We start from the raw sequence: 27,759 nt of genomic DNA, 5'->3' as shown, positions 1-27,759 counted from the left end.
GTTCACCAGGACCCCACATCCAGATTCCCTGTTCTTTCAACAAGCCATACTGATTCCATAATGATCAGAGACTGATGGGAAGGGGTACAGGGTTCTCATTCACACCTTACAAAGGTCTGCCATGAAGGACTTTCCATTTGCCTCCACCACCAGGTCTGAAATCCTCTTTGCCCTGTGTCTGACAGCAAGTTTGGAGACTGAGTACCATTTAAATGCATGTGTTACCTCAGAAGGTAGGGAGGGCCCCAAGACTAAAACTTAAGACAGAAAGCATGAATCAGAGATGCAGAATCAGACACTGGCCGAGACCATGGGCTTTGGAGGAGACAGACTTTGGTTCAAATCCCAGCTTCCCCATTAATTGGCTGTGTGACTGTGGGTAAGTTACTTAACTCCTCTGTGCCTCAGTTCCTTCCCCCATAAAATGAAGAGCACAACACTACGTACCCTGTAGGGCTGTGGTGGTGGTTAAATCAGTCAGTAGATGTAAAGTGTTTACAAAGTGCCACAGGAAATGCTTAGTAAGTAGAGTATGGCTTTTAAATCAATATTCTAAACCTGGGAGCTTTCTGGGAAGACAGAACAGCCACATGAAGATCTATGAAGAGGACAGACCTGGGGATGAGGGGGTCCCAGTGGACTCTGAGTATGAGGACTCCCAGCCAGGGTAGAAGCAGGGCCAGATGGAGGTTTTAGGTGAATAAATCCAGGAGAAACACCAGAAATTCTAGAATCCTCCATACCTAGTCTGAACCTGGTTAAAGAAGGACTGAGGGCAGAAAGCCTCACAGGTCAGCTCGCAATCCCACTGGCTTCAGACAGGACAACCACCGGGTACCCTGCAGGAAGCAGTTTTGCAACTGGGACGAGGACTGGAATGGAAGACCGACCTGTTCTTTGTGTGCGCCTGGTTCCTGGACCGTAGACTGTTAAGTGCTGTGCCCTCTCTATGGAATCTGATATATTAAAAGATGGGGGTACAAAATGAATGTGGTTACTAATAGTGATCAGTCATATGCCCATCAAGTCTTTGCTGTGTGCACTTCACCTCGTCATTTACCTTCACATTTACTTTTATAACATCCCTGCCAGGTACTGTTATTAGGTCCACATTACAGATGAGAAAACTGAGGCTGAGATAAGTTAAACCACTAAGGGGTAATTCTGGGATTAGAACCCAGCTCTGTGTGGCTGCAGGGCCTGTGCCCTTAACCATGCTCTGTCATCCCAAGGATGATTCAGAAAAAGAGGCGCAGGAGGGCAATACTGAGGAAAGGTAATGCTACTGAATTATGATAGTGGAAAACTTCTTCACGGACTGGGAAGATGGGAATGGGTGTCAGTGCTGGTTAAACATGAGTTTTTCTGACTTTATAGCTCTGCCCATTTCTTCATGTGGAATAGAGGTAGGGGGTGCGGTGATTGGATAATATGAACTCCAACCTCAAGATTCTCTGCCCATCAAAGCAGTCTCCAGGAGAAGCATCAGACTTGCTCCTTCTGGCTGCTACCACTGAGAACACCGCTGCCAACACCCTTTTCCAGGTTGATGGTGAACCACCCAAGAAAATGTATCTTTATTTCTCATTTTGACCCGAAGCCTCATCGTTAGATTTATAATCTACACTAGACTGTCCTATTGACATTTTGCCCTTTTCAGAAAACTCACCTGCCCTTGCAGTGAGCATCTACTGTGTGCTAAGTCCCAATCTCCACTAGAGAATGGTTCCTCCCCCATTCCATGGGCTTGGGTGAAGCTGTCAATCACTGTGCCTCCCGGGGCCAATCAGGGAAACCCATCCCTCTATCCACAGTGATTGGTCTAAGGGGAAGGCATGTGACCTAAGTTGGGCCAACCCCAGTCCACCCACAAGATTCACTTTATGAACAAAGGAGGGAGAAGACAATCCTTTGTCTAAGTTTGTAAACTGGCTGGAAGAACCCCGTCAGCCCAGAACTACTGGTAGCCATCTGATCTACCATGAGGAAAGAATGAAGCCAACACTGGAAGCAGAGCTTAGAGAAAAGGAAAACCGAGCCCTCACGATAGGACTTGAGCCTCTGGTTTCAGCTGTACCCGACGCCCTCACACCTGTACTTTGCAGTCATGTGAGCCAATACATTCATTTTTTGCTTAAACTAATTTGTGTTGTGATTTGGCCACTGGCAACTGAAAGATTTCTTTCTATTAAATACCAGCCTCAAAGGATTCATCAATTAATTGCCTCATTCAACAATGATCTATTTAGTACCTACTCTGGGCCTGGCACTGATATGCCATCTGCCCAAATGGAAATTAGGATAAAGATTTATCATCTTACAATATTTAGAGCAATGGGACCAAGGCTCTAAAGGCAATTTCTGAAGAGAAGCATCCAACGTGCCTGGGTTCAGGTCCAGCTCTTAGGAGCAGGTTTGTAGCAGTGATGACCTCAGCAGTGACCACAGCAGGGGTCATGCTAGCACCAAAGGCTAATGGAATATATGGCAACAAGTTCCCATAGAGATCACTGTCAACTGGATGGCTATTTTACGTGGGACAATGACACAGCCAACACAGTGGTTGAATTTCTGCTGTTGGGAGTTCATCACGGAAGACAGTTGGTCAGGACAGGGGTTCAGGTCAGAGGGGCAGGGGAAGGGAAGCTAAGCCTGAGAGATCATGAATGTTCACACTTCCGAGGGAATTTCCCAGAAGCTAAATTGAGCTGTAGAGTCACTCAAGACTAGGTGACAAAGTCTCTAAATCCAGACGACCCATGACATTCTGCTCCTCTGAAGTTCCTTCCTAGAGCCCACTTCCTCATCTGTAAAATGGGTGTATTAATTTCCTACCATCTAATCCTCAGGGTTTCTGTGAGGATTAGATGAGGCGCTCCATAAATGGCAGGTCCCAAGCTCGTTTTCCAGTGGAAGCGGATACTCGATTGAAGGAATAAAATCTGTACTCTGGAGTCAGACCAGTACGTGTGATTGCTGGGACCAGATGGGTTGTAAAGAGGCACAGAAGAAAACAGATTATCTTCAAGAAGGTGGCTGAGCAAGCAGAGGGAAGCTGTGGGTTTTGTAGAAATGAGTCTTGAAGAGCAAGCACTGCTTGGCCCCCCGGGGAGACTCCAGCTGCGGTGTCTCCACTTCACTGGGACATTACCAGCCCTCAGCTAACAGTCACCTCACCGCCTGCGAGTGTTTGTGTGTGTGTGTGTGTGTGTGTGTGTGTGTGTGTGTGCGCGTGCACATGGCCACAGTCTCCTTTGTGCAGTCCTGGCTGAGAAGGTGAGTAGGGGTTACCTGAAGCCACTGTCTGCTTGCTAACGAGTGTTCCTTGGAGCTGCTTCTGCCCTGAAGGGGCACCTTCTCCTAATGTGCACAGAGGTGCCCTCTGGTCTAGTGGTAGGCGTGTGCAGGCACCAGCGCATGCACACACATGTGAGCACATACGTTCACGACAGCTGCAGGTGAGGGACAAATCTTTGACAACCAGAATCCTAATTCCATTCTTCGCTTATTTGTCCTTGAAGCCCCAACTCAAAGGCTTCCCATTTCTAAAGTGAAATTCCTTCTTATACGACATCTTGGATTTTTTTTTAGCTAAAGACACCAAAGGACAACCTTCCACCAAGCAGGTCCCCTCGGAGCCGGGGTGACTTTGTTCTAATGAGCCACTCATTCTCTAATGGATGAGCTGTGAAATGCTGATTCCATCCCTTCCTCCCTCCTGGGTTCCTCATCTCTCTCCCCTCCCTTTTGGATTCCCACTAACCTGGGACCTCACAGTAGCCCCCAGGAGAGCCACGTGGGATGGGAGGCCGAGTTTGTCTAGGCAGAGAGGTCAGTGCCCCTCTGATAAAGGGCGGTCAGGCTTACACATTCTCCACAGAAAAGCCCCGAGACACCAAACTCTGTGCTCGGATTCCTCAAATAGATGCTGGGATTCTGGAGGACAGGGAGTGGGGTCTTGGGAGCCCCACGGGAATCTGTGACAGGTGGCCCAAGAGACTAGAACTACGTCTGTTTTTTAAAGTGAGCAATTCTCACGCACTCACTACATCCCAGGGGCTTATTGCATTCTCACCGAATGGTCACAACAACCCTATTTCACAGATAGGAAAACTGAGAGCATTTTCTAAATAGTAGTTCCTATGCCGTCCGAAGAACAAAGGGCTTTAGGCTCGATTCATAGAGACGTCTAGCTCTGGAATGCTGGGGTGGCGCTGGGGTGCGGTGCTGGTGCCACCTAACAGGCTCGCTTTACAGATGGGGAGACTGAGGCCCAGAGAGGAGCCTGGGCTGTTAGAGGGGCACAGATGAGGGGCTGGAACCCTGTCCTCTGAAAGCACACAGAGGACTGAGCATCCCAGGCCACAGCTGATATCGCTGTGCACGGCCCACAGAAGTGGCTCCACGTGGACTCCCCGGCACACACACACCTTAGGAAAAAAAGACCATGGGCTTGGAGACTCAGTTCTGCCTCTTACTGGCAGCCTCGGGTAAACAATCAAGCACTCTGCACTCCAGTCTCCTCATGTGTAAAATGGGAACGATACAAATACATTTTCCCTCAAAGCATTGCCATGCGGATTAAGTGAGATAATCCACGTAAAGTGCTCAGTGTGGTGCTCGGCGCGTACTAACTGCTCAAGTATCGTTGACCTGTGTTATCTCAGGGGGCTAAAGAACACTCTTCATGCTTCTGAAACAAAATGAATCGAATAGAAGATGCCTTTCCAACGGCATTTCAGGCCAACACTGTTTTCTTCAGATTAGAAACCCCTGGGAATAAGTTTAGAGGAAATTTGCTCAAATTAGACTTTTCAGTCTTAGTGGAAAAACAAAGAATTAGATGATAACATCATGGGAATAAAAAGGGTCACTGGGACTCAAAACATCTGCCAGTTATGAGTTGTGTGGCCTCAGAAATAATAAAAGGGGCTTCCCTGGTGACGCAGTAGTCAGGAATCCACCTGCCAATGCAGGGGACACGGGTTCGAGCCCTGGTCCAGGAGGATCCCACATATCACGGAGCAACTAGGCCCGTGCACCACAACTACTGAGCCCGCGTGCCTAGAGCCCATGCTCCGCAATGAGAGAAGCCACTGCGATGAGAGAAGCCACCGCAATGAGAAGCCTGCACACTGCAACGAAGAGTAGACCCTGGTAGCTGCAATTAGAGAAAGCCCGTGCCCAGCAATGAAGACCCAATGCGGCCAAAAATAAATAAATTTATAAAAAATAAAATGAAATGTTATTAAAATAAAATAAATGTTTAAAATAAAGACCTAAGTTCTTTTAAAATAAAAGAAAGAATATTAATAATGGTCAATAGCCAATATTTGCTGAATACTCCCTTTGTGTCAAGCACTTGTTTTGATTTATATATACACCCAAATATATTCATTGTCATCATTCATGTCATATACTCATGAAATTCTCACCATGACCCCTGTCAGGAAGGTATTGGGGGTTTTTCCTGTTTACCTCTCCCAGCCTCAGTTTCTCCGATGGTGAGAGAGGCCAGTGCACGCTGGTCCACCCCGTGGGGTTCCCATCCATCCATTCACGTATGCATCTGTCTATCAGGAATACCCAGAAGACAGGCACGTGAGGCTGCTTCTCACACCCAAAGTCCTAGAATACGATGAGAGTTGGTCGGTGCCGCCAGACGTCAGCCACCTGGAGGAGCTCCAGCCACAGAGGGGCCTGTGGGTAGGACGCCCCAACTCCAAGGTGTGGCACCTGCCCTGAGAGAACCTGTCCTCAACAGCAGTTGACTCCTGAGAGCACAGCTCTAGAATAAGGGGCATGTCTTACTTTTCAACACTCTTCCGCACGTCCTTTGCCTCAAATGCCTACTGTTCAAGATCAGTAGGGAAAACACTTGGTTCAGAAATTAGCCTGAGTCCATTTTAGTTTAGATTTGTTCCTGTTGCTTTGCACCAAATAACCCGAGTCCTCCAAGAAAGCCACCAGAAAAAGAAAATGTGCTCTCAGAGGGGGACGAAGTTGAGGCAAACAGACCTCCACGTTGGCATGATTTATCCCTTGTGAGCCCACCTCCACACAACGGAAGCAGCCAAGTCAGCAAAGTCGTTTTACAAAACCCACAAAGTGCTTACGCACCAAAACACAGGCCATTAGTTTCCCCTGGACGTCAGATGGGCAAGATGGAGGCCCTGGCGTGATGAGGATGCAGCAGCGAAAAGAGAAGGGGATGCAGCCCAGAAAGGTGTTCGTGGGGCCCTCAGTTTAAAAAGGCAAAATGGAGGATCATGAGAGCCTCTCCCGTCACTGTTCCAACGTGGAAACCACCTGCGGAGACACTCGTGCTGCCGTGACCTGGTGTGAGGGGCTGGGAAGGAGGGCAGGCCGTGACTGGTGGAGGGGATCGACTTTGAGCTCACAGAATTGTTGGTAATTGCAATTGAGTAAGATAAACCCCTCCCAAAATAAGATAACTCAGTGTTCCCCAGATTCAGGGATATCCTGGGCCAGTAAAATTTAAAAAGCAAAACAAAACCAACCAACGAACCAACCAATCAAAAAAAAACATTAGGTAAATCAATCTAGTGTTACCAAATACAAACATGAAAAGAAAAAGACCTCCTTCTAGCATCAGCATCATCAAAGAAAGTCCATTTTAACACAGAAAGAGTAGGGAGATTGAAATCCCAGGTCAAAAGGGCCTTCTTCTCTCTTACTTTATGGAAAGCTCCCCACCGTCGTCCAATTTGCCTCGGAGCAGAGAACCTTGCTGAGGACCAGCAGTGGCCTCATGTGGTTGCTGGGAAACCACGAAGATGATGTGCTTTGCACACAGAGGAAGCCCGGTGGATATTAGTACCCTGCCTTATTTGTCACACTCTGCCGTGCTGTTATGGTATTTGCTGCACATCCGATCCCCCCCACCCCACAAGTGGTGGGCTCTGTGTGGGCAGGACTCAGGTGCTCAACGGAGTAGGTGTTCAATGAGGCTGGAGTGAACAGGAGACGGAAGAACATTCTAGAGAGAGCAGAGGCCAGTCCCAGAGATCATGCAGAGATTAAAACTAAGGGAGGGGGCCAAGTCCCTGCCCATATACACCAATCCACCTCCATCACCCACCACCTACAGAGAATTCTGTCCTCATACTGCAGAGTGGACAAAAAGGCTCTGGGGACAAACTGTGGAAATAATGTTCATGTCAAAAGAATGAGAGTCTTCATTTGGAAAGGGCAAAGCAGAAAAGGGACTGGGAGGGAGCTAAGTCATAGCTATGACTGTTCATCATTGGGGATTGACACAGAAGAGGATACACCCCGATTCGTGAATCAGGCCCCTTTGAGATCGATAGGAGGAGCAACGTCCAACCCACAGGGTGAGCCGTCACTACTGCAGAACCTTGTCCCATCATCCTCTGAACAATGGACACTTACTGAGCACTCACACGTGCCAGTATAAGTGATGGACAAACGGATGGACGGATGGATGGTGGGTGGATGGATGATGGGTGGATAGATAGATAAACGGATGGATGTGTACATGGATGGATGGATGGATGGATAGAGACATACATAGAGATAAACAGACATAGATATATATATCCCCGTATCTCAATAGCTCCTTACAAAAAACAAGGTACTATTTTCTCTATTTTATAGATGAGGAAACTGAGGCTTCCAAAGTTTGTTACTTGCTCTAGTCACTCACTCAAGGTGTTAAGCAATTTTGACTCTCTACCTTTTGATGATTAAACTGTGTGAGGCAGATGCATAAAACTTTTCTCAGAATCACCTCCGGAGACAGAGAAGTGACTTTGCACCTGGAGACAGCAATGCTGTAGGGCAAGAAAGAGAAGGACAGCAAAATCCGCTCCTAGAGGAAAATCACTCACATGGCGATGGGAAGATGGTCTGATAACGTTCACCTGGCTTTGAGTTAAAACATACCCAAATGCATTTTAGAAAAGCCTTTGAATCATGATTTTTAAACTCAATCCATAACCCCCTGTTGAGCTCCTCTCCGTCCACCTGTGACTCCCAAACACCCAAACGGCCTGATGCGAGTCGACAAGTGTTTGCTGAGTCTTCACTGAATCACTGTCCATGGGGAAGGCCCTTTCTGAAGCCCTGCTCCAGGCCTCCACTTCTTCCTAGCAGATGCTTTCCAGTAAACATGGGAATATTTCTTTAAAAATAAGAATGGAAACAGTACAGGCCTTGGGGTGGGGCTGGCAGGGGGTGGATTCTGGCTGAGCCACTTGCTGGCTCTGTGATTTCCGGAAGGTTCCTTAGCTTCCTGGAGGCTCAGGGTCTCATCTGCAAAATGGGGATAGAGAGATCTCTACCTCCCAGGACTGTCCATAGGGTGACATTCACAAATAACCACACAGTGGATCATGCCCAGAAGGAAAGCATTCTAGGCTCTGAGTACCATGAGGCAGGCCCTTGGGGCCATCACTTTAAGCCACTCTCCCTTTGCTGCTTCCCAGGCCCCACATGCCCCAGCAGCTACGGGAGGACCAGACCAGCAGGTCCATCTGGCCAGGAGAGGGCTTGGGCCCCGTGGCTGCTCCAGCTGTGGTTTTCTGGACCCACCACCAAGGCAGCCCCTCTGTAGATCCCTTGGGCTTTACCCTGACAGCCTTTGCTGTTAGCACCCAACTCACATTTATTTCTCCGGGTCCTCCACGCCAGGTCCTCTACCTAGAGCCTGACACCAACACCAGGAGGGGAAGTGCTCAGGTCTGTCCATGACAATGAACTGCCACTCTTCAGAGAACAGCCACACCCAACACAGGTCCATTTCCGTGATGCGTCAGCCCAGTGCCGAGGGCCAGCAGCGGAAGTCACCAGGAGGTCCCCACGGTCTCCCTGTGAATGCACTTAGGAGGTGCTCAGCAACATCTGATAATCAATGAACATTTAATTCCCATTCCTCTGCCCCAGACCTGAACACTGAGGCAGAAGGATGGAGATTTTCCATCCTCCCACGTCTCCAGTGGATGAACCCAGTGATGTTAATTTCCCCAGGATCACACAGCAGCTCACATCCAAATCTCAATAGCCTGAGACCACACTCATCCCAGGAAAAGGCTGCGGGGGGGGGCAATGGTTTTCTTTGTGTATATGAGTCTAACGTCACTGCAGGAGTCACAGGTGCCGGGAACTTTCCCACAGAGTATCTCCCTTAATCTTCCAACCCCCACTTTACAGTTGAGAAAACTAAATCCCAGAGAGGTCATGTGACAGAAAGTGGGAATGTCGACATTTGAACTCAGGTCATTCTGACCTTAGTCTATTTTACTGGCTGGCTCAGAGAAGGTTTTGATGAATCATATTAAGTTAGGAAGAGAGAGTGGGAATGGAATCAGTCTTTACAGTAGCTCTATTTTCTTTTTATTAATTTAAAATCTGCATATTTTTACAAGATGTACCAACTTGAGGAGCTTGGAATTGGCGAGCAAACAAAACCCAAGCCCACGTGACTTCGATTTCTGCTCAGAGAGCAGACAGAGTTAATACACAGATGCAGGCATTAGGCTCTGCTTTGGCAGAGTGAGCCTAAAATAGCTGCTGTCCTCTTCCCTGCCTCTCTCCCCAACCATCATTCATTAATTTCTGCTTTGTGGGTGCCGAGGCTCATTGGCTGCAGACAAGTCATCTGGCCTCGCAGCTTTTTTCTGCAACTGGGTGATAAATGTTTGAGGGGACCTGGCAGGAAACGGATGACGGGACACATGGAGGTCACGATCACAACGACTGGCTGCCCACATTCCAGGGGATCCCTGGTTTGAACCGATCCCCTCAGTGACCCCGAGAGCACCTTCAGTTTCACTGTCTTGGCTAGCACTTGGAAGGATGGTTTGTGGTCCTCGGGTAGGGACAGGAAGCTGTCCCAGCAAATCGTGTGCTGTGACCCCCCAGGATGGAGATTCCTAGGTGACACTGGGTAAACTGTGTCCGTGCTTCCTCATCCTGAGAATGGCGCTGGGTCGAACCACACGTTCAGGGCCAGCCACGGGCTCAAACCAGGGCCTCAAGACATGTTTGGTGAATGAATGAGTGAGTGAATGAGTGAGCTGCTTTCATCAACCGTGTCCTCACTGGTTAAGTTATCCCACCACACAAACTGCCACGTGGGTTAAGGGAAGTGAACCCGCTCTTCTCTTACCTTAAAAGCTAAGTGCTGTACGCGTGTTACTTGTGATTGAAAATTCAGCACCTGCCATTAAAAAATCTCAACTCATATCAACCCAGCAATCGTTCCCAAGAGTCTATTTGCCGTTCTGTTCGAAGCCACATGCCGGGCTTATGGAGATGAAGGGACGCAGCAGGCTGCAGAGGCTCTCCCATCCGAGAGGAGCCGCCCCCGTGGACCCCAGGATACACGATGGGCTCACTAATGGGCTGAGGGGGGAGCAGAGAATAAAGAGCACGTGCCACAGCACCACCACCCCTCCCCCCACCCGCCACTCACGCAAGCTCCAGGGAATGTCTACGTGTCCCATAACGGACTCTTCTGCTTCCAGCCATCTGGCACCGTTTGCCTAAAAACTTACAGGAGGGGCTGGGGCCTGAGATCAGATAGAAAATGTGTGAATGTATGTTTCCCCCCAAACAGGATTAACAGGAGGATTAAACGAGATAATGGCACAGGCATGCCTGACACACTATATCACGAACCACAAAAGGATGACCTCATTCTACAACCAACAGCCAGTGTGGACAAGAAGACCTAAGACTTGACAATCGTAGCCTCCTGGGGTAGGGAAATGTGTGAAAGAAAAGTATGCGGTAGCCTCAAGGTCAAGGGTATTCGATCCACACTTTGCAGCTCTTTCGAGGGGTAAAGCCGGTATATCATCACTAAGGACCTCACACTTCCATTGGCCAACCTGTAAAATGGGTACAATTCACTCCTTCCTTCAGCAGATATCTGAGTGCCTCCTATGTGCCAGGCCTGCACAGGCCGGGGTGCAAGGGCAAAACAGCCACAACTCCCTGCCCTCATGGGCCTTCCATTCTGGGTAGGGGGGCCCACTTAACAGCCTGCAAAGTGCCCGCCAAAGCTTGGCCCGTCCTTTATTTGACTGTGGTTCTTTGTTCTTTTCTAAATAAATGTCGTACCAAATGCCTGATTCTGCTTCTTGCTCTTTCCTCACGGTGATGTGGTCCGGAGACAGAACCACATGAGTCCACAGAGACTGGGATCCACCTCACCTCTTTGTTTCTGTTACACGAGATTCCTTGGCACAGCTACTCTGAGGTTGAATCAGCTCCCTGTGGTGGGACAGTCAGTAGAATGTGAACCCATACGGGCAGGGGCTTGGACTACTTTGCTCATGGCTATGTCCCCAGAGCCTGCATAGTGCGTGGCTCAGAGTAGGTACTCAATAGATGATTCTTAGGTGAAAGGATACATTCAGGTTGTTTCCAGGTCATTTCCAATGCTTTGATATCAAAGAATGTTCGGTGACCATCTGCATAAGCCTCCTGGTGCACAGGACTATGCTGTACGGCAGATACTAGCACCACTGTGGACTCACCAGGCCAGAGAGCCTGTGTATTTATTTTTAACTTTTATTTGTAAATAATTATAGATTCACAGGGGGGTTGCAAAGAAATGTACAGGAAAGACTCAGACACCCTTCCCCTAGCCTCCCCCAAAGTCAGGATCTTGCATAAACAGAGCACAACGTCAAAACCAAGAAATGGACATTCCACAATCCCCAGAGCTTACTCAGACTGCACCAGTCATACGGGTGTGTATACGTGCGCGTGTAGCTCTCTGCAGTTTTATCACGTGTACCTCTGTGTAAACACCAGCCCCACCAAGACACTCAAGTGCACCAGCCCCGCCAGGCCCTCTCGCACTTCCCCTTTACGCTGCGTGCCCCTCTCCCCATCCCTAAGCCCTGACAACCGCTAACTTGGTCTCCATCCCTATAATTATGTCATTTCACCCATCTACCTAAATGGAGTTATGTAGCGTGTAAGCCTTTGGGACTGGGCTTTTCCACTCCTTGAGGTTCATCCAGGTGGTTGCATGTATTAATAGTTCATCCACGAGATGCTCATACCACACGGCGTTTAACCTTTACATGTATTTTTAATTCTAAGAAATACAGCAGAGTTGCCCCCTCAAATGGCACGGAAATCCTGATCAGCAGTAGACAGAGCATCTATTTCCCCCACATGCTCACCAACACTGGAGTGCATCAAACTTTTTAATTTTTGCCCGTCTCGGGAGTGAAAATTGATCTCACATTATCTGTGGGCATATACTTTCCTGATTCCACAGGTAAGACGCTTGTGGAAAACTCTTTGCACAGCAAGGGACTCCTGAGCATCAGGATGACTGTAAAGAGAGACAACCACCCACCGTTTGACAGCCCAGAGGCCGACGCTGGCGCTGGCATGTGTGCAGACTGAAGGCGTTGACGGCCCCAGTTAGAGGCCTGTCTGGATCCCAGCCCTCGCCAGTGCGACTCTGCCATCAAGAGGTGTCATCATATTTCGCCAATCCCTGAATCTGGGGTGACTTCTAACTTGCTTCGGCCAACGGAAGTGACACTGTCCCGATTCTGAGCCCAGGTCTCAAGAGCCCTTGGGTGCCTCTGCTGTCTCTCACAGCCCTGCCAACACCACACGGACAGACCCAGGCACGCTGCTGGAGGAAGAGACACGGCACAGGTCAGAGCCGAGCCGTCCCGTGGAGACTGTCGTAGGCCAGCCCAGAGCCAGCCCACCCCCACAGCTGTGAAAGAGCCTGCCAGGAGCACAGAGCTGCCCATCTGACCGACAGCAGACCACAGACATGCGAGGGAACCCAGTACGAGCCATTCAGCTGACGTGTAGATTCATCAACAATAGTACAAACCAACTGCTTCAAGACACAGGAGTTTCAGGCAGTTTGTTACACAGCAACAGCAAACTGATACAACAGTGCCGGAGAAATCTCCAGCCAGACACAGCTCCCTGGGCACGGGGACAACTGCACAAGATAGATTTGAAGGAGCCTCTGGCAAATGAAGATTCGTACATCTCTGTTCCAATACACAAAAGTCCCAGGCAAGTTCCCCCGCTCAATCCCCAGACCCTGGCCACCCACTCTGAGTAAGGAACTTTAACAACTCTGTCAAAGACAGCTGCCGTCTTAACATGACAGCGGGTGAGAAACCCAAAGTGGTGAAACTGCCTCTTCCCCAGTCTCACCGTAGGAGACAAGGGTGTTTACAGTTAAAAATACTCTTTCCCCTCCTCTCAAACATGGAAACTGTCCAGGGTCAGCCTCCCACACACTTCCACTCAATTTCTGACTCTGGTTATAAAACCTTGTGCCCAAAAATAGATTTCAAGGGGATTTCATAGACATGTTCTCAGGCATAACTGCAGTGTTCCTGCAAACTTTGGAGAAATTCAATTTCAGTCTTTGAACACTGGCTCTTCAATGCCCTGCCCCCCAGGTTTTAAACCTCGGGAAGAGTTGTGATTGATTTCTCTTTCTCTCTGGTTCTCCCACAACGCGGGCAGGTGTCAGACGCAGCTGTTCTCAACGTGCTTCTGCCTGTTTGGTTTCAGCAGTTTGCCTCTGCCCACCTCTAAATTGCCCGCCTCCGGTTTGCACACCTGCCTGGTCCTTGCTGGCTGCTGGCCTGCTCTGGCTCCTCTTTGCTCTTCCTTCTAACCACTGCCCTTCCCTTCCTTTGCTTTCTCAGAACAAAGGCATCCCCGACACCCCCTCACTCCATTCCGATCCCTTTTGTCATTGCAGCCTCCCCCTTCCACCTCACACAAGTACAGCTTTTGGAACAAGGAGGATGCTAGAATTCGACTGGCCCACCCCCTTAGTTTGCAGATGAAGCCTGGAGAGCCGGGCTGGTGGGGTATGCAGTCAAGGTCAAATGTGGAGGTGGTGACAAAGGCAGAGCTGGAACACAGTACCCCTCACCAAGGGAGTCACCTCTAGATGGGATTATCCACCAAGTCCTAAACCAACAGCAACCACAATGTTGATAATTGTAATTCTTCTTATGTGCCAGGCACTGGGCGCATACTTAATTATTATCATCATTTTATAGATGGAGAAACTGAGGTATGGAGAAGGGAAATGTCCTGTCAAGGTCACAGCTGTTAACTGTTAGATCAGGGATGTGAAGTCAGGTTCGACGCTGAAGACCGTGGCGCCTCAGGCCCACCCTGAATCCTGTCATAAACACCTCTTCCACTGAGATGTTTCTCCCCCTGTCTGCACGGCACCAAGCTTCTCGAGGCCCTCCTGCCAGTTTCCAGGCTCCCCTATCCCATTCATTCCACCACCTGCTGGTCTTAGGTGGGCCCTCGAAGGCCATCCGGCCCTTTTGCAGAACGGAGCCAGCTTTTCAGAACAGCTCTGCTTTCTCAGCCAAACTCCACCACTTCCTGGCTCTGTGATGTCGGACAAGCAAACTCACCCGCTGAGCCTCAGCTTCCCTGTCTACAAAATGGGGATAAAATGATCCACTTCATAGAGACACAGGAAAGATATGACAAAATAAGTACAAGTACGATGCCCAGCACATAGTAGGCCTTCAGGAATAAGTCCCCTTCAGGCCTAGTGGGTGCCTTCACTGCCTCATATCCACCACACTCACACCCACTCTCTGAGCACACTGTGTTTTTCTCCACCACCCACCTCTGCCCTTCACAGCATCTGGTCCCTAACGGGCCTCGTCCTACTTTTCTAGGCACCTATGGAGGCATTTACCTTCTATGACATGTCCAGTCAGTGCCACAGTCCAGGACCCAATTCTACACATTGTTTAGGTTCTAGTGTTTCCCCTACAACCAAATTACAACATCTCTGAGGACAAAGCCATTCCTATACTTTCCGAAATGCCTAAACCACCCCGTGCCCCGATCGACAGAGCACTGGCATTGCTGGTGCACAGAGAATCCTAAAATGTCAGGGTTCAATGGAGTCTCCAGAAACACCTACTGATTCATTTCATTCATTCGTTCAACCAATATTTTGCTCAATATCCACCACGTGCTAAGCCCTGGGCTAGCCTGTAGAGGACACAGGAAGGAGTAAGTCTCAATTCCCTGACCTCTCACACCTCCCAGCCTAGCAGAGGAGCCAGGAGTGTGAGCACAGCTGGGCAGACCCTGGGGACTGCCTCCCCAGTGGCCATTCCCGTCCTGGCTGGCAGAGCCCTGACTGTGTTAGGTGTCTACCTGTGCTCCCAACTGATGCAGAGATAAGTCCTTTAAAGCCCTTAGTCACATTCCCTTGGCAGTGATTGGTTTAGGCACGGCCACGTGACCCAATTGTAGCCAATGAGACAGAAGGGTTGGCGTGGGGGTTGGGGTGGGGTGGGGGTGGGGGCTTCTGGGAAAGAATTCCTCCTGATAAAAGACACACAGAGATGCCTCTGCCCTTTGTCCCCTGGATGCTGTGGCATCTGCAGGGCATGCTCGGGACAGAGGAATCCTTTTGGATGATGACGGCAGAGGAGAAGGACAGAAAGACTGTAGGTTTTGATGGCATGGCGTGATCTGCTGAATTAACCGACTCCAGAGCTTTTGATCATGTGAGATAAGAAAGGGTCATATTGTTTGTCAGTTGAGTCAGGGGATCCAATTCACTGAAGCCAGAAGCAGACTCCCTGGTTCAACAGTGAAAACACAAGAGTTAACACTCTGGCGATGGCCTGCAGGACATCCTTCTGAGCCCTGAGCAGCTCTGCCTTGCTTTCGGGCGTGGGTGAGGGGCTGCGAGGAAAAGCTTCACAAAGAAGTCGCCGACAATCAGTCTTCCTTTCCGAGAGTGAGAAAGAGCTGGCCTGTCAGCCAAGGTGGCATCTGTCCAGATGGGAGGCATGAGCTAGCCCAGGGTGTGTGCAGAGGAAAGGTCTGGACTCTGCAGGAGCCCACACACTGCAGATGGAGACAACAGCTCCTTGGCCACGTGCTCTCCAGGCCTCACTTTGTTTCTCTGTAAAACGGGGACAGAGACCTTCCTGGCACGGTGGTGGTGAGGCTCTAATGGACCCGTGCATATGAACACGCTTGTAATTATCTGGCTCTGTGTAAATCTTCACTGCCATCACAGTTAGCCTTTGCCTTGGGAATGGCTCACCCGAAACCGGTACTGGAGGCCTCTAAAACCAGCCCCCTCCTTGCCCTCCCCATCTGTTCCACTCTCTCCAGCCTTCCAGACCAGCCACCATCTCCCTTTCATCTCCCTCCTCCTTCGGACCCTTTGCAGGCTGCCCTTCTGCCAGAAGGGACTGCTCTACCTGATCATACCACGGCTCTCGTCTCTGTTTTCAACCCAAACAGTTTTGCCTGACTCAGCAACTTCACTTCTAGGAATGTGTCCTCAGCAGATGCCTGGACACATGCCCAGGGGTCCAAAGACAAGACATTCATCACGGTGTCGTCCATAATGGCACAATTCAGGACAAAACCTAAGTGCCCATCAGGAAAGGATCCATTAAATAAATTGTGGCAGAGCCACTTATAAGAGACAAGGCAGAGGCATATTTATTGATATTTAAGATGTCCATACTCTATTACGGAGTGAGAGAAGATACAGAAAAAAGCAATATCTATCTATTTACCTATCAATCATAGACAAATGTCTGGAAGGACATCTGACAAATGTTAATGGAGGTTAGCTCTGTTTTACGGCATTTCATTTAAGTTTTACTTCATTTATACTTTCCAATACTGTTTATAATTATATAATCATTATGTAACATGTCTATAATTTGGGGTGGGGAGGGAGCTACTTTTATTTTTTATTTATTTATTTTTTTTGCGGTACGCGGGCCTCTCACTGTTGTGGCCTCTCCCGTTGCGGAGCACAGGCTCCGGACGCACAGGCTCAGTGGCCATGGCTCATGGGTCCAGCCGCTCTGCGGCATGTGGGATCTTCCCGGACCGGGGCACGAACCCGTGTCCCCTGCATCGGCAGACGGACTCTCAACCACTGCGCCACCAGGGAAGCTCCTACTTTTATTTTTAAAAGGGAAAAAGAAATAGAGAATTGCAGCCAAGATCCACCTTCTTTGGACAATCTCACCTAAAGTCAAATGTGAGGGGATTCAAAAGTTTACGCTAGTTCTGCTGACCTGAAACCTCAGCCATGATACCTCACCTCTACGTGGAAGCTCCCCAGTGTGGTGAGCTTGCTACTGTGCCAGGCCAAGCCCTAATGGCTAAAATCCTCTCTCACATTGAACAGCAATCTCACTCTCAGTCCTAATTCTGGTCTTCTGTGTCTCTCAGGACAAACCAAATGTCCCCCTCTCCCCCCATGCACTTGTCACCCTCCACAGCCACTCATCAAGTGACATGATTTCCTGGGGGATGCCCCATTCTAGGCAGAGCATGGGCAAAGGCCTGGAGATGTGCAAGTACGTGGCCCCTTTCAAGGATGCCGAGGACTTGTCAGGCAGAGCATGGACCACGTGGGACAGAAGCAGATGAGGCTGGGGTGAAATTGGTAAGGTCCACATATTCTGTGCTAGGGAGACTGGCCTTCGCCTCACAGAGCAGTGGTTCTCACACGTTTTGTCTTCACAGCACCTTCAAACACTACACAATTTTTGGCATTACGTGTGAAGGAATTAAAAGACAAACATATCTTTAAACAAGCTGTCATTATTTTAACTCACGCCTTGCCCGTATCAGACAGGACGGGCCAGGTTGTGCTGCAGTAACAAACAAGAGCAAAGTGTCCGTGACTTAAAGCAAAGGCTCCCTTCTCACTGATGCTGCATGTCCATCACGGTCTGGCCGAGGGCTCTGCTCTGCGTCACCCTCGCTCAGGAATCAGGCTGGGGGAGGCTCTGTCTCCATGCTGCCTCGGTTGCCAAGGGAGGAAAAGGGGGCAGTGGCTATCAGCATGCTGGGTATTAAAGTTTCCATCCAGGGGTGACGCGTGTCACTTTTCAAAGTTCACTGGCCAAAGCAAGACACACAGCTATAACCGATATCAAAACAGGCAAGGAAGTTCCACTTACCATGCACCTAGAAAGTAAGGAGCTGGAAATATTTCCATAGCACTAATGACTAATTCAATTAATACATTACAAAGAAGAGAGAAGAGGAAGGGTTGGGGAGGAGGAAGAAGACAGCAAAGGAGGGAGATGATATTTACGGTCCAGGTTTTTTGCTAAACACTCTACAAATCTTAATTCTTAAAACAATCCCATGCACTACTTTTATTCTCCTCTCTTACTGCTGAGGAAACGGGCACAGAGAAGTTAAGCCCCTTGCCCAAAGTCACACAGCTAGTTAAAGGTCTGTCCAGAATTTGTTCCTAGGCACTCTTAACTACTGTGATGTTACCAAACAGTCAAATGTGAATCAGTGCCGATAAAAACACGTGGTCACTTCGGAATTCAGCTGGTTGCCCTTTGCACCGATTTACTGAGCGAGAACTCCCTTGGCCTCCTGTTCTTGATCTACTGCTGATGACAACGTTTGGGGGATTCATTCAACGTGGCATCTCTCTCCAATGCCGGTTCATCACACTCTGTGCCTTTTCTATCCCACCTACGTACTGGACCTTCTTTACACCCCCAGCCTTCACAGCTCACCCAGTTTCCTCAAATAGCATCAAAAGCACGTTTTTTGAAGTTCCTCACACATCGATGGCCCACTTGTGAGTTGTGGACAGCCATCACTGCCTAGGCAAGGGGGCCTCGTCCCAGGATTCTGTTGTTGTTGTTGGGTGGGGGGCAGGGACTATTTGTGTTTTATAGGAAATCCATTCATCCAACACATTTATTAGGCACCTACTATGTGCCAGGGCCTGAGGATGCAAAGTTAAAAATAAAAGACCCAGTCTGTGCCACCTCTGAGAAGCACAGTGACAAGGGGGCAACGGCTACTGAGGCTGTTTCCCCCTTCTGGGTACCGCCCCCTTCCCCTCACATCCTCCCCTACCAGGGCCTGACACATCACTCCTCTCCGACCTCCCAACCCCATGAAACCAGGAAGTATCGGTTAGCAACATCTTCATACCAGTGGGCTTCCAGCTACCGGAGCAGGTGCCACACCGTAAGGTCAGCTTGGAACTTGGAAACCCGAGGACGGGGTTTGAGATCTGGCTTCATCAATGAGTAACCACCTTATGGGGAAAGGAAGCTTGTATTTATAGAGCCATATTACAGGCTTGCTGTGAAGAAGACTGAAAGACACAAAGATACGGGAAAAGTTATGTAAGTTACAAGATGATGATGGTGGTTAACAGTAACACCTGTGTGCCAGGCACTGTTCTAAGAATCACTTATCTTAATTCCTCTTATTCCTCACAAAAGCACCCATGAGGTAGGCATGGTATCCTGTTTTACAGATAAGGAAACAGAGAGCTGAAGCCCCTCGCTCACCCAGGATCACAGAGGCAGGATAGAAAGTGATGGCACCAGGACTGCGGGGCAAGCAGGCTGGCTCACACGGAGATGCTATGTGTACACTTTGGGCTGTTTTCTCTCTTAAGTGTGGATTGATTTTCTCTCTAGATGTGGATTGAACGGTAGTTGTTTGCTCCTTCTAAAGAACTTTCGATTCTTCAGAACTGGTATTAATCTTGGGGGCGAGAGGAGTTCCTTCTTGGCCCAAATCATAAACATTCACTCACTCTGGTTCATTGTTGTTGCGCATTGAGTTGTGTCCTCCCCAAAGATACGCTGGAGTCCTAACCCTGGCACCTGTAAACATGACCTTATTTGGAAATAGGGTCTTTGCAGATGTGATCAAGTTTAGATGAGGTCATCCTCAATGAGGGTGGGCTCTATTCTAAAATGACTGTTGTCCTTATAAGGAGAGAGAGATTTGAAAATAGAGACAGACAGAGGCCGGGCAGCTGTGTGAAGACAGAGGCAGAAATTGGAGTAATGTAGTTACAGGCTAAGGGACAACAAAGACTGGCAACCATCAGAAGCTTCCCTACAGGTTTCAGAAGGAGTGCGGCCCTGCTGACCCCTTGATTTCAGACTACTAGCCTCCAGAACTGAGAGAGAATAGATTTCTGTTGTTTCAAGTGTCCCGGTTTGTGCTAATTTGTTATGGCAGCCCTAGGAAACTGATACAATAGTGTATTGAGCACCTACTGCTACAGGCACCCTGGGGATATGACGTTAAGTGAGACAGGAACTCAGACCCTACCATGTTCAGTTTGGTGGATCTGGCTTAGTCCTAACTCTACTCTAGGAAGAAATAAACAATAACAAGTAGTAGTTCAAGTGGCAGGAGACATGAATTCTAGGTCTAGTTCAGACTCCTCAAAATGCTGTGTGACCCTGAAGAAGTCGCTTTCCCTCTCTGGACCTATCTTTTCACTTTTTCTGTGAAATCAAGGAGTTGGCCCAGATACTCTTCAAGGGATATCCTAGCTCTACAGTTCTATGACCTGCTGGGGTGAGGACAGGTGGGAAGGGGCAGAGAAAGCATGGACAGTCTCCCATGCTCCTGTCCGCCACCTCCTTTATGGAGCTCATGTGCTCTGCCTGCCCTAATCACCCCAGGTCCAGATACCAGACAACTAGGGACAGTCCCTATGCCCCAGAGCTCGCTGAAATTATTCTAACTAGCCCAACCTAAACCTGCTTACCTTGCCTCTCCTGTTCCTTTCCGTGGAAACCACAATAAAGGCTGCTGTGGGTGTTTTTTTCTCTGCTCCCTCGGCCTCCTGACTGACCCTGGTGCTTCCCTGTCTGGCCTCCCATGGCGCGCTGTGCCCCCTCCTCTCGGGAACCGTGAGTCACAAGCTGTCTTTTCAATGGCAGTCATCTCCTGGTCTATTGGCCTTACCACACCTGAATCATATAAAATCTACATTTTCAAACAGGGATGATATTGCCTACCGCATAGGATTGTCATGAAGAATAAAGTAGATAAACATGGAAAACGGTCTCACACAGCATCTGGCATATGGCAGGGGCTTTAGAAATGTTACTTTCTTTTCTCTCTCCCTTAGCTCTATCTTTTCCCCTCTGTCTTCCTACCCCCATCTCTCTCTTCCTCTCTCCCTCCCATGACAGGCTATATAATTTGTGGGACCCCATGCAAAATGAAAATTTGGGGTCCCCTGTTCAAAAAGTATTAAGAATTTCAATATGGCAACCACAGAGAATTAAATCAAGTGTAGGGCCACTCTCAGCACAGGGCCCCGCCTCACTCACAGGTCGCACGCCCACGGAGCTGGCCCTGCTCCTTCCTCCTTCCCTGTCTTCCATCAAGTTCTCTTCTGCTTCTCAAATCTTTCAAGCCTGATTTTCCAATCTCAAGGCCCCAATTTCATCCCCTTTGTTCTTGTTCTCTACTAATGGATTCAAACTTTCAGATAACATACAGCTAATAATTCCACTTCATTGGTGGGGATAGGAAAGGAGGCCAGTCTGAATTAATGAAAAGTCTAAGAAATAAGACTTTACTATAGAAATACCATTTTATTATTGATATTTGCAGATTTATATTGTGACAGAGGTGACATGGAGAGGAGGGAGGAGAAGAGGAAGTTAGAGTTTGGGGATGTGATTTAACAAACAGAAAAGATTTAACTTGTAATGAGCACATTCCTTATTTGAAAATGATGCTACTAAACACTCTCTCCCTTAAGTAGGTTAATATTTCTCTTGTCAGCAATCACTTTGCCTGGTGAAACATTTTTACTGCTACAGATGATGGTAAAATTCTTCTGCAGTGATTCTATGTAACGAAACAATTTCCCTGAAATTGTTCCATAGTACAGGTCAGGTTATAAATTCTTTTCAAAGGGAAATCTAGTACAACAAATTCTCTCTACACCCTGCTTCTAGAACAGTCACATCTTCAGAGCATCCTTCTAAAATTCCACAGCACACCAGTCTCGGACTTAATCTTCACTGGCTCTGCTGTTTCAGATCTAACTCTGGTCCTGTCACAGTTAGACCCAGACCTATCTTGGGGTGGTAGCTCCAGTTTACATAACCCACACCTCCAAGCCTTAGCAACCTGGGCCTGGATGCCCTCCTCTCAACTGTATATAGTCTATCAAAATCCTAACTCATGTTTCAAGGTCCAGCTCAAAGGTCCTCTCCTCCAGGAAGCTGCCTCTGACTTTTCCAGGCAGAACCTGTGCCTCCGTCTGCCCCCCGCGGCACATCTATTACAGCATCTGTGTTCCTAACAGTCGTTTGTGAGCCTCTTTGAGAGAGAGTGAGAGCACCCGTGGGCCCTGGGTCTTGTCCATCTCTGGGGAGGCAGGGCGACCCAGCAGTTAAGTAGCAGAGGTGGTCCCAGCCCCACCACTAACCAGCTGCATGCAGATGGTAACAGCAGCTTCACAGCCCCAGGAGGATTAAATCAAATGATAACCTGAAAGTGCTTAACAGAGCCTGGCAGAAAGCAAGCTCAAAAAACACTAACAGTTCTCCGCGAACACTGATGTATAAACACGAGGTCACAGGATGGCCACGCATCCCAGTTTGGCTGGACAGTCCTGGTTCATGTCTGTGGTCCTGGTGTTATTATTAATAATGCCCGCTCTTGTTCTCAAAAGTATCTCGGTTTGGATGGCGAATTATATGGTCACCCTAGACAGCTGGGACCAGATCTGTTTTATTTACCAGTGTCTCCCTGGCACATCAAACAGTGCTTAGCACATATTAAGTGTTTAATAAAAATTTATCAAATGAATGAATGTGTCTCCAGGGCCCAGCAGGTACCTGGCACCTGGTAGGAGCTTTACAACTACAAGACATGGCTGATTTCACAGTATTTCCAAGCACCTCTTGACTCAGAGAAGGCATGAATCAAGGCTTGGAGAATGAATGAATGAATGAATGAGCTCCCCCTGCCCCATCTCCTCTGTTGTCAGTAGTACCTTTGAGAGAAGGAATGACATCTCACAGAGGTAGGGAGAAGAGTGGGTCAGATGGGGAAGGTGAGGCTGATGCTCCCCCATGAGACTGTGGGGAGGAGGGGGGAGTCTTCCTGGGGCCGCAGCAAGGTCCTCTCTTCATTTCCCAGCTAGAAATTAGGGATTGTTCTCCCCATGGAAGCAGCAAGAAACCACAGCCTACATTAGCCGAACCCGTAGGTCCAGAGGGCGCTTGAGGGTCTGGGACCCTTGCCACCACTGAACATTCCGTACAGGGCACAGGGGTTCAGGGTTTCAGCAGATGCTGCTCCCCAGCAGCCCACATAGCCACAGGGGAGAACCCACCTAAGTCTAGGTGTCAGAAGCAGAAGGGAGAGGATGGGAATGGTTTCTTCCCTTCCAGGCCCAGAAAGGAAATTTCACATGTTGGTAGCCAAAAATTTTTGCACACAGACCGTGTACTAGGCATGACTGTAACAACTTTAAGAATATTAACCCAGCCATCAAAACAGCCCTGTGAGGTAGCTACCCCCATTTTACACACGGGAAAAGTGAGTCAGAAGGGAAATGACTTGTCAGAGGTCACACAGCTAGTAAGAGACAGAGCCCAAATCCCCCAGGTGTAGGAACCAAACAGGAGTCCTCTCCATCCCTCCCCAACCCCCTATAAGAAAGCCCAGTTCTTGCTCCTTCTTGGGGTTGGCTGTGTGACCTTGAGGCTGGCTCACCCTCTCTGGGCCTCACTTCCCTTTTCAAAGACTTACGATCCAGGATACTAAGACACACCCGATAGCCAGACATAGTTTCTCCAGAGACCACAGCGCTTCAGAGTGACCAGGCCCTGGGGTGAGTCCAGGTGTGCAGGTACATACTGACCCACTTTGGGGCCCTAGGGGGGTACCTGCCTGAGCCCACTTTCTCAAGGACCCTTTGAAGCTGGGCTGAAAAATCAAGCTTCGGATCTGAGAGTCCAACTGAGTGTGCGACTTTGGAGCTCTTGTGTCACCAGGTAGGGGACTCCTGGTGCTTGAGGAAGGGTTGCGGTCAGGGAGAGGGGCGTCAGGAAAAGGCAATGCCGAAGATGCAGAGAGCACCAGGCAGAGGGTCCTGCAGCGCTCCAGCCCTTAGAAGCCTGGAAACCGCCTTTGCGGAGGGGAGAAGCCCCCAGCCCCGGGTCAACGTCCATAGCTCTGCTCACGTCCCTAGACTGCAGGAATCGGGGCCTGGAGAAAGGGGGCCCCCCAATACTGGGGGGGAAGACAGGCAGAGAAGTCAGAGCCAGCTGGGAAGGAAGAAATTGGGGGGGTTCTAGCGCCCTGAACGCCCCCCCACCCCCGCTCAGGGGCTGTTCGGAGCCCCTGAAAGTTTGCGCGCGGCAGGCACACGGCGCGCCCCCTCCCCGCGCCCGCAGGCGCCGGGTCCACAGGCGCCCACCCCGGCCCGCCCCGCCCGCGCCTGGTGCCCGCTCAAGGTCACCGCTGACAAGGCGCCTGCCTCCGCGGGGCGAGGGGACCCAGAACGCGCTCCGGCTCGGGCTCTCGCCCGGTAGGGGTCCCGGGGCCGAGCGCCCGTGGAAGGGAAGCCGGCCAGGAGGGAGATAGAGACCGAGGAAGAGGGGAGGAGGCCCAGAGCCCCGGGCCCGGCCGCCCCTGCCTCACCTGCGCCGGCTCCGCGAATGAGATGCTGCTGCTGCCGCTGCCGCTGCCGCTGCCGCTGCCGCCGCCACTGGTGCGCGCCCGGCCCGGCCCGGCCCGGCCCGGCCCCGCTGAGGCTGCGGCTCCTGTGCCGCGGCTGCCCCGCGCTCGCCTCGCCCCGCGGCCCCGCCGCCGCCCGCCTGCCTCCCTCCCTCCGCCGTCGCCTCTGCCACCGCTGCACTGCGCTCTGCCCGCCTCCCTCCCTTCCTCCTCCCCTCCCGCTCCCTCCTCCCCCGCGCGCTCCCCCTCGGCCCTCCCCAAACTCTGCACGGAGAGCGCCCTGCAGGACCGGAGCTCGCTGTCCAGCCCTCGCCCTCCCCCACGCGCACGTGCTGGGTGTCCCGGGGAGGGGTCTCTGGCCTCTCCCAGGGCTCCGCCTTCAGGTACCTCCATCGGTACCGGCCCCGCCACCCCCCACCATCAGCTTGGCCCTTGGGGGCACCCCTTCCCTCCCTTCCCCTTGGGTCAGGGTGCCCCACCCCTCCATTCCCAACACACCTGGAACCTGTGGCTGTGTAGTGGGTACATGAGAGACCTAGCTTTGAGGGGAGGGGCTGGCTGGACCAATCCTAGGGTGTTTAGCCTGAGGGCACTCAGACCCCAAGAAAAATGGGGCTAGTGCAGGAGCACCTGTGGGCCCCCAGCCTCCAGCCTGGCCTGGCCTAGAGCCTAGAGAAGGCCAGGACAGAGGCCCTGCGAAGGAGAAAGGTGAACGCCCCAGGCACACACTGAAAGCGCTTCCCCAAGGCAGGCTTCCCCTCCTTGGCACAGGCCGCAGGTCGCTGAAAAGCCTAGGGCCACCAGGAGGCCGGGCCACCTGACTCCCAGTGCCTCAGTCTGCTCCACGCCATCAATTAATCATGCCCACTTGCTTATTTATTTATTGTCTTTATAAAAAGCCAAATGCACTGCTCTGCTCGCAGGAAGAGAGAAGATGGGCCCCCATGAGGTGGGGGGGGGGCAGGGAGGGCCGGACCATGGTAACGCCCCATCCCCAGGCCTTGGTTTGTTGAAAGAGGAGCTAGGGTGTGGGGGAGACCCTGGGCTCTAGGTGTCTGGAAAGCCTGCTTCCTAGGAACAGCTGGGATCCTGCTACCATTCATGGGGCCCAAATTCATCACGGCCTGTGCTCTGAAGCCCTGGGATGGCGCAGAGGATATTCACTCTTGGGGGTTTAGGCATAGAGGGAAGAGGGGGCCTGGGAGGCCGTGACCAAAAGGAAATCCAGCAGGTGTGAGAGGAGGTGTCTCCAGGCTCTTGGCTCAGAACGCTCCGTTCTCACTGCTCCACACTTGGCTTGGCAGGCGGCACCGCATCTCCTGCTGCAGCCCTCTGCTCTCCCCAGGTGCCCAGAGGACATCTCCCCACGGACGCCCCCCTTCCCCATCCCACTGAATGACACTGCAGGCCTCCAGATGACCAGCTCCAGGCTCTCCCATCACCAAGTCCTCACTGACGGAGCCTCCACAGTCCCTCAGGAATCTGTTGAAGGGCCCCAACACCTCTCTTCTGGATTCTCACAGTTGCCTCCTCTCTGCCTCCATCCAGCTCTCACACTAGCCTTCATGAAGCCAGACATGGATCACATCTGCTCCTGCTGTAAAACCTTCCATAGCTCCCTAGTGCCCTCGAAGTCCCATAGCCTCGGTCTGCCATTCCAGGTTTCCTGCTCTGGCCCCAGGTGCCCTTTCCACTCTGTTCCCACCTTGGTTTCCAACTCCCCTCCATGATGCACATTTGGCCCTATACCAGGTCTCTTGTCTCTCTTCTGCTCCTGTGATGAAAATGCCTTTCTCCCTCTCTCAGTCAGTCCCTGTCCAGTCATAGCGTCAAGGCTCAGCTTTAGTTACTATTTCTTTTATGAAACCTTCAGAAACCAGCAGACAAGTTGAAAGCCAAAAGAAATGGGTGCGAAAAGCTGCAAAAGGTGGGGCAACTCAGCGTAAAAGTAAACGACACCACAGAAGTCCTAGTGACAAAACTCACCAGCTGGGTGACCTTGGGCATGCCCTCAACCTCTCTGAACCTGTTAGTTTATTTAAAGGGTGATAATTCCATAGCCTCCTCCAAGGTAAACACGCAACACACGGTAGCTACTCTTGAGCACCTACTGTGTGCTAAGGCTCTGGGATTTGCAAGGATGACTTGGTAGGGATTTGATGGACAGCAGAGAGAATGCCTATAAGGACCAGGCAATACTGAGTGAGGTGGGCTGGTTCTGACTTACGGCTCTCTCCTCTGGAATCTACCAATAAGAAAAAGCAACAGTGCATGTGAGGTGACAAATAGCAGCTGACACTGGCTCTATTGGGGGAGGTAACAAGGAGTGGTGGGGACTGTGGCATCTGCCCTGTCAAATGGGTACAGCTGCTACTCAGCTCCATGCAACTGTTGGCCAAGCAGGGATGTGAGTCTAGACCACCATTTTTCTATTTTTTCAAGAGAAGCCGGACATCTGGATTTTTATGTGAATACTCTTGATCTGTAAATGTCATCAACAATTTATAAAAATTTAAAACTCTGAGAGGAGCAAACACTGTATAGCTGTGGCAGGTTTTTGGCCAGCAGGCCGGCAGCTTATGACCTCTGGATTAGCAGGAGAAAGATCAATGTCATCTATTTACACAGACACACACGCCCCTTCTCTCTCCGGCAGAATGTGGTCCTGTCCACCTAAGAGGCACAAGGGGTCGTGGGAGTGGAGTGGACAGGATGGGGGGGTCAGGTGAGGCACTGGGCTCACTACTGCACATGGGAACCTAGACAAGCCCCCTCTCAGTTTCCTCATTTGAGAATGGTGGAGGGGGGAGGAACTGCTCGGCTGTGGCAAAGTTTATGTGAAGTGACAAGTGTGTGAGAAGTGAGGACATGGGGGTTCCAGTGACAGCTCAGAAGAGCATCTGGTAGCGAGGGAGCTTCGGCGATCTGGATGCCCAGAAGTCCCACTCTACTAAAAATAGGCCCCTGACAGACCCTTGCAGCTTGAAGACTTCTTGAGCGACAGAACTGGCAGCAGATAAAGAGGGAAATGGCCGCTTCCCTCCACCAGACCAGGAAGAAGAGGCAGGGAGGTGACCGGCGCTTGGCGAGCTGGTGGGCTCATCATCTCTGAGTTCACAACAAGAAGAGAAAGAAGTGCGGGTCCCCAGTGGCCTGTTAGAGGGGCAGGGCCAGAAGTGGCTGAGAGCTAAACTGGCCAGGATGGCGTGATCCCAGGACTGCGAGAAAGCC

General features: G+C 50.5%; 1 protein-coding gene across 3 annotated transcripts in view; it reads right to left on the bottom strand.

The window, feature by feature from the left end:
- Nucleotides 1-24,602, bottom strand: part of ATP2B2 (ATPase plasma membrane Ca2+ transporting 2) — a 351,712-nt gene extending 327,110 nt beyond the window's left edge. The window contains exon 1 of one of the 3 annotated variants that reach the window (XM_060307759.1): nt 24,493-24,602. The gene's annotated coding sequence lies outside the window, so the exon portion shown is untranslated. The remainder of the gene's footprint in view (nt 1-24,492) is intronic. The other 2 variants (XM_060307760.1, XM_060307761.1) reach the window with 2 other exon arrangements.
- Between the last annotated feature and the right edge of the window lie 3,157 nt (nt 24,603-27,759).

Source organism: Globicephala melas, chromosome 11 (assembly GCF_963455315.2).
Source record: "Globicephala melas chromosome 11, mGloMel1.2, whole genome shotgun sequence".
Lineage (NCBI taxonomy): Eukaryota > Metazoa > Chordata > Mammalia > Artiodactyla > Delphinidae > Globicephala > Globicephala melas.
This window is presented reverse-complemented; position numbering and strand designations above follow the sequence as displayed.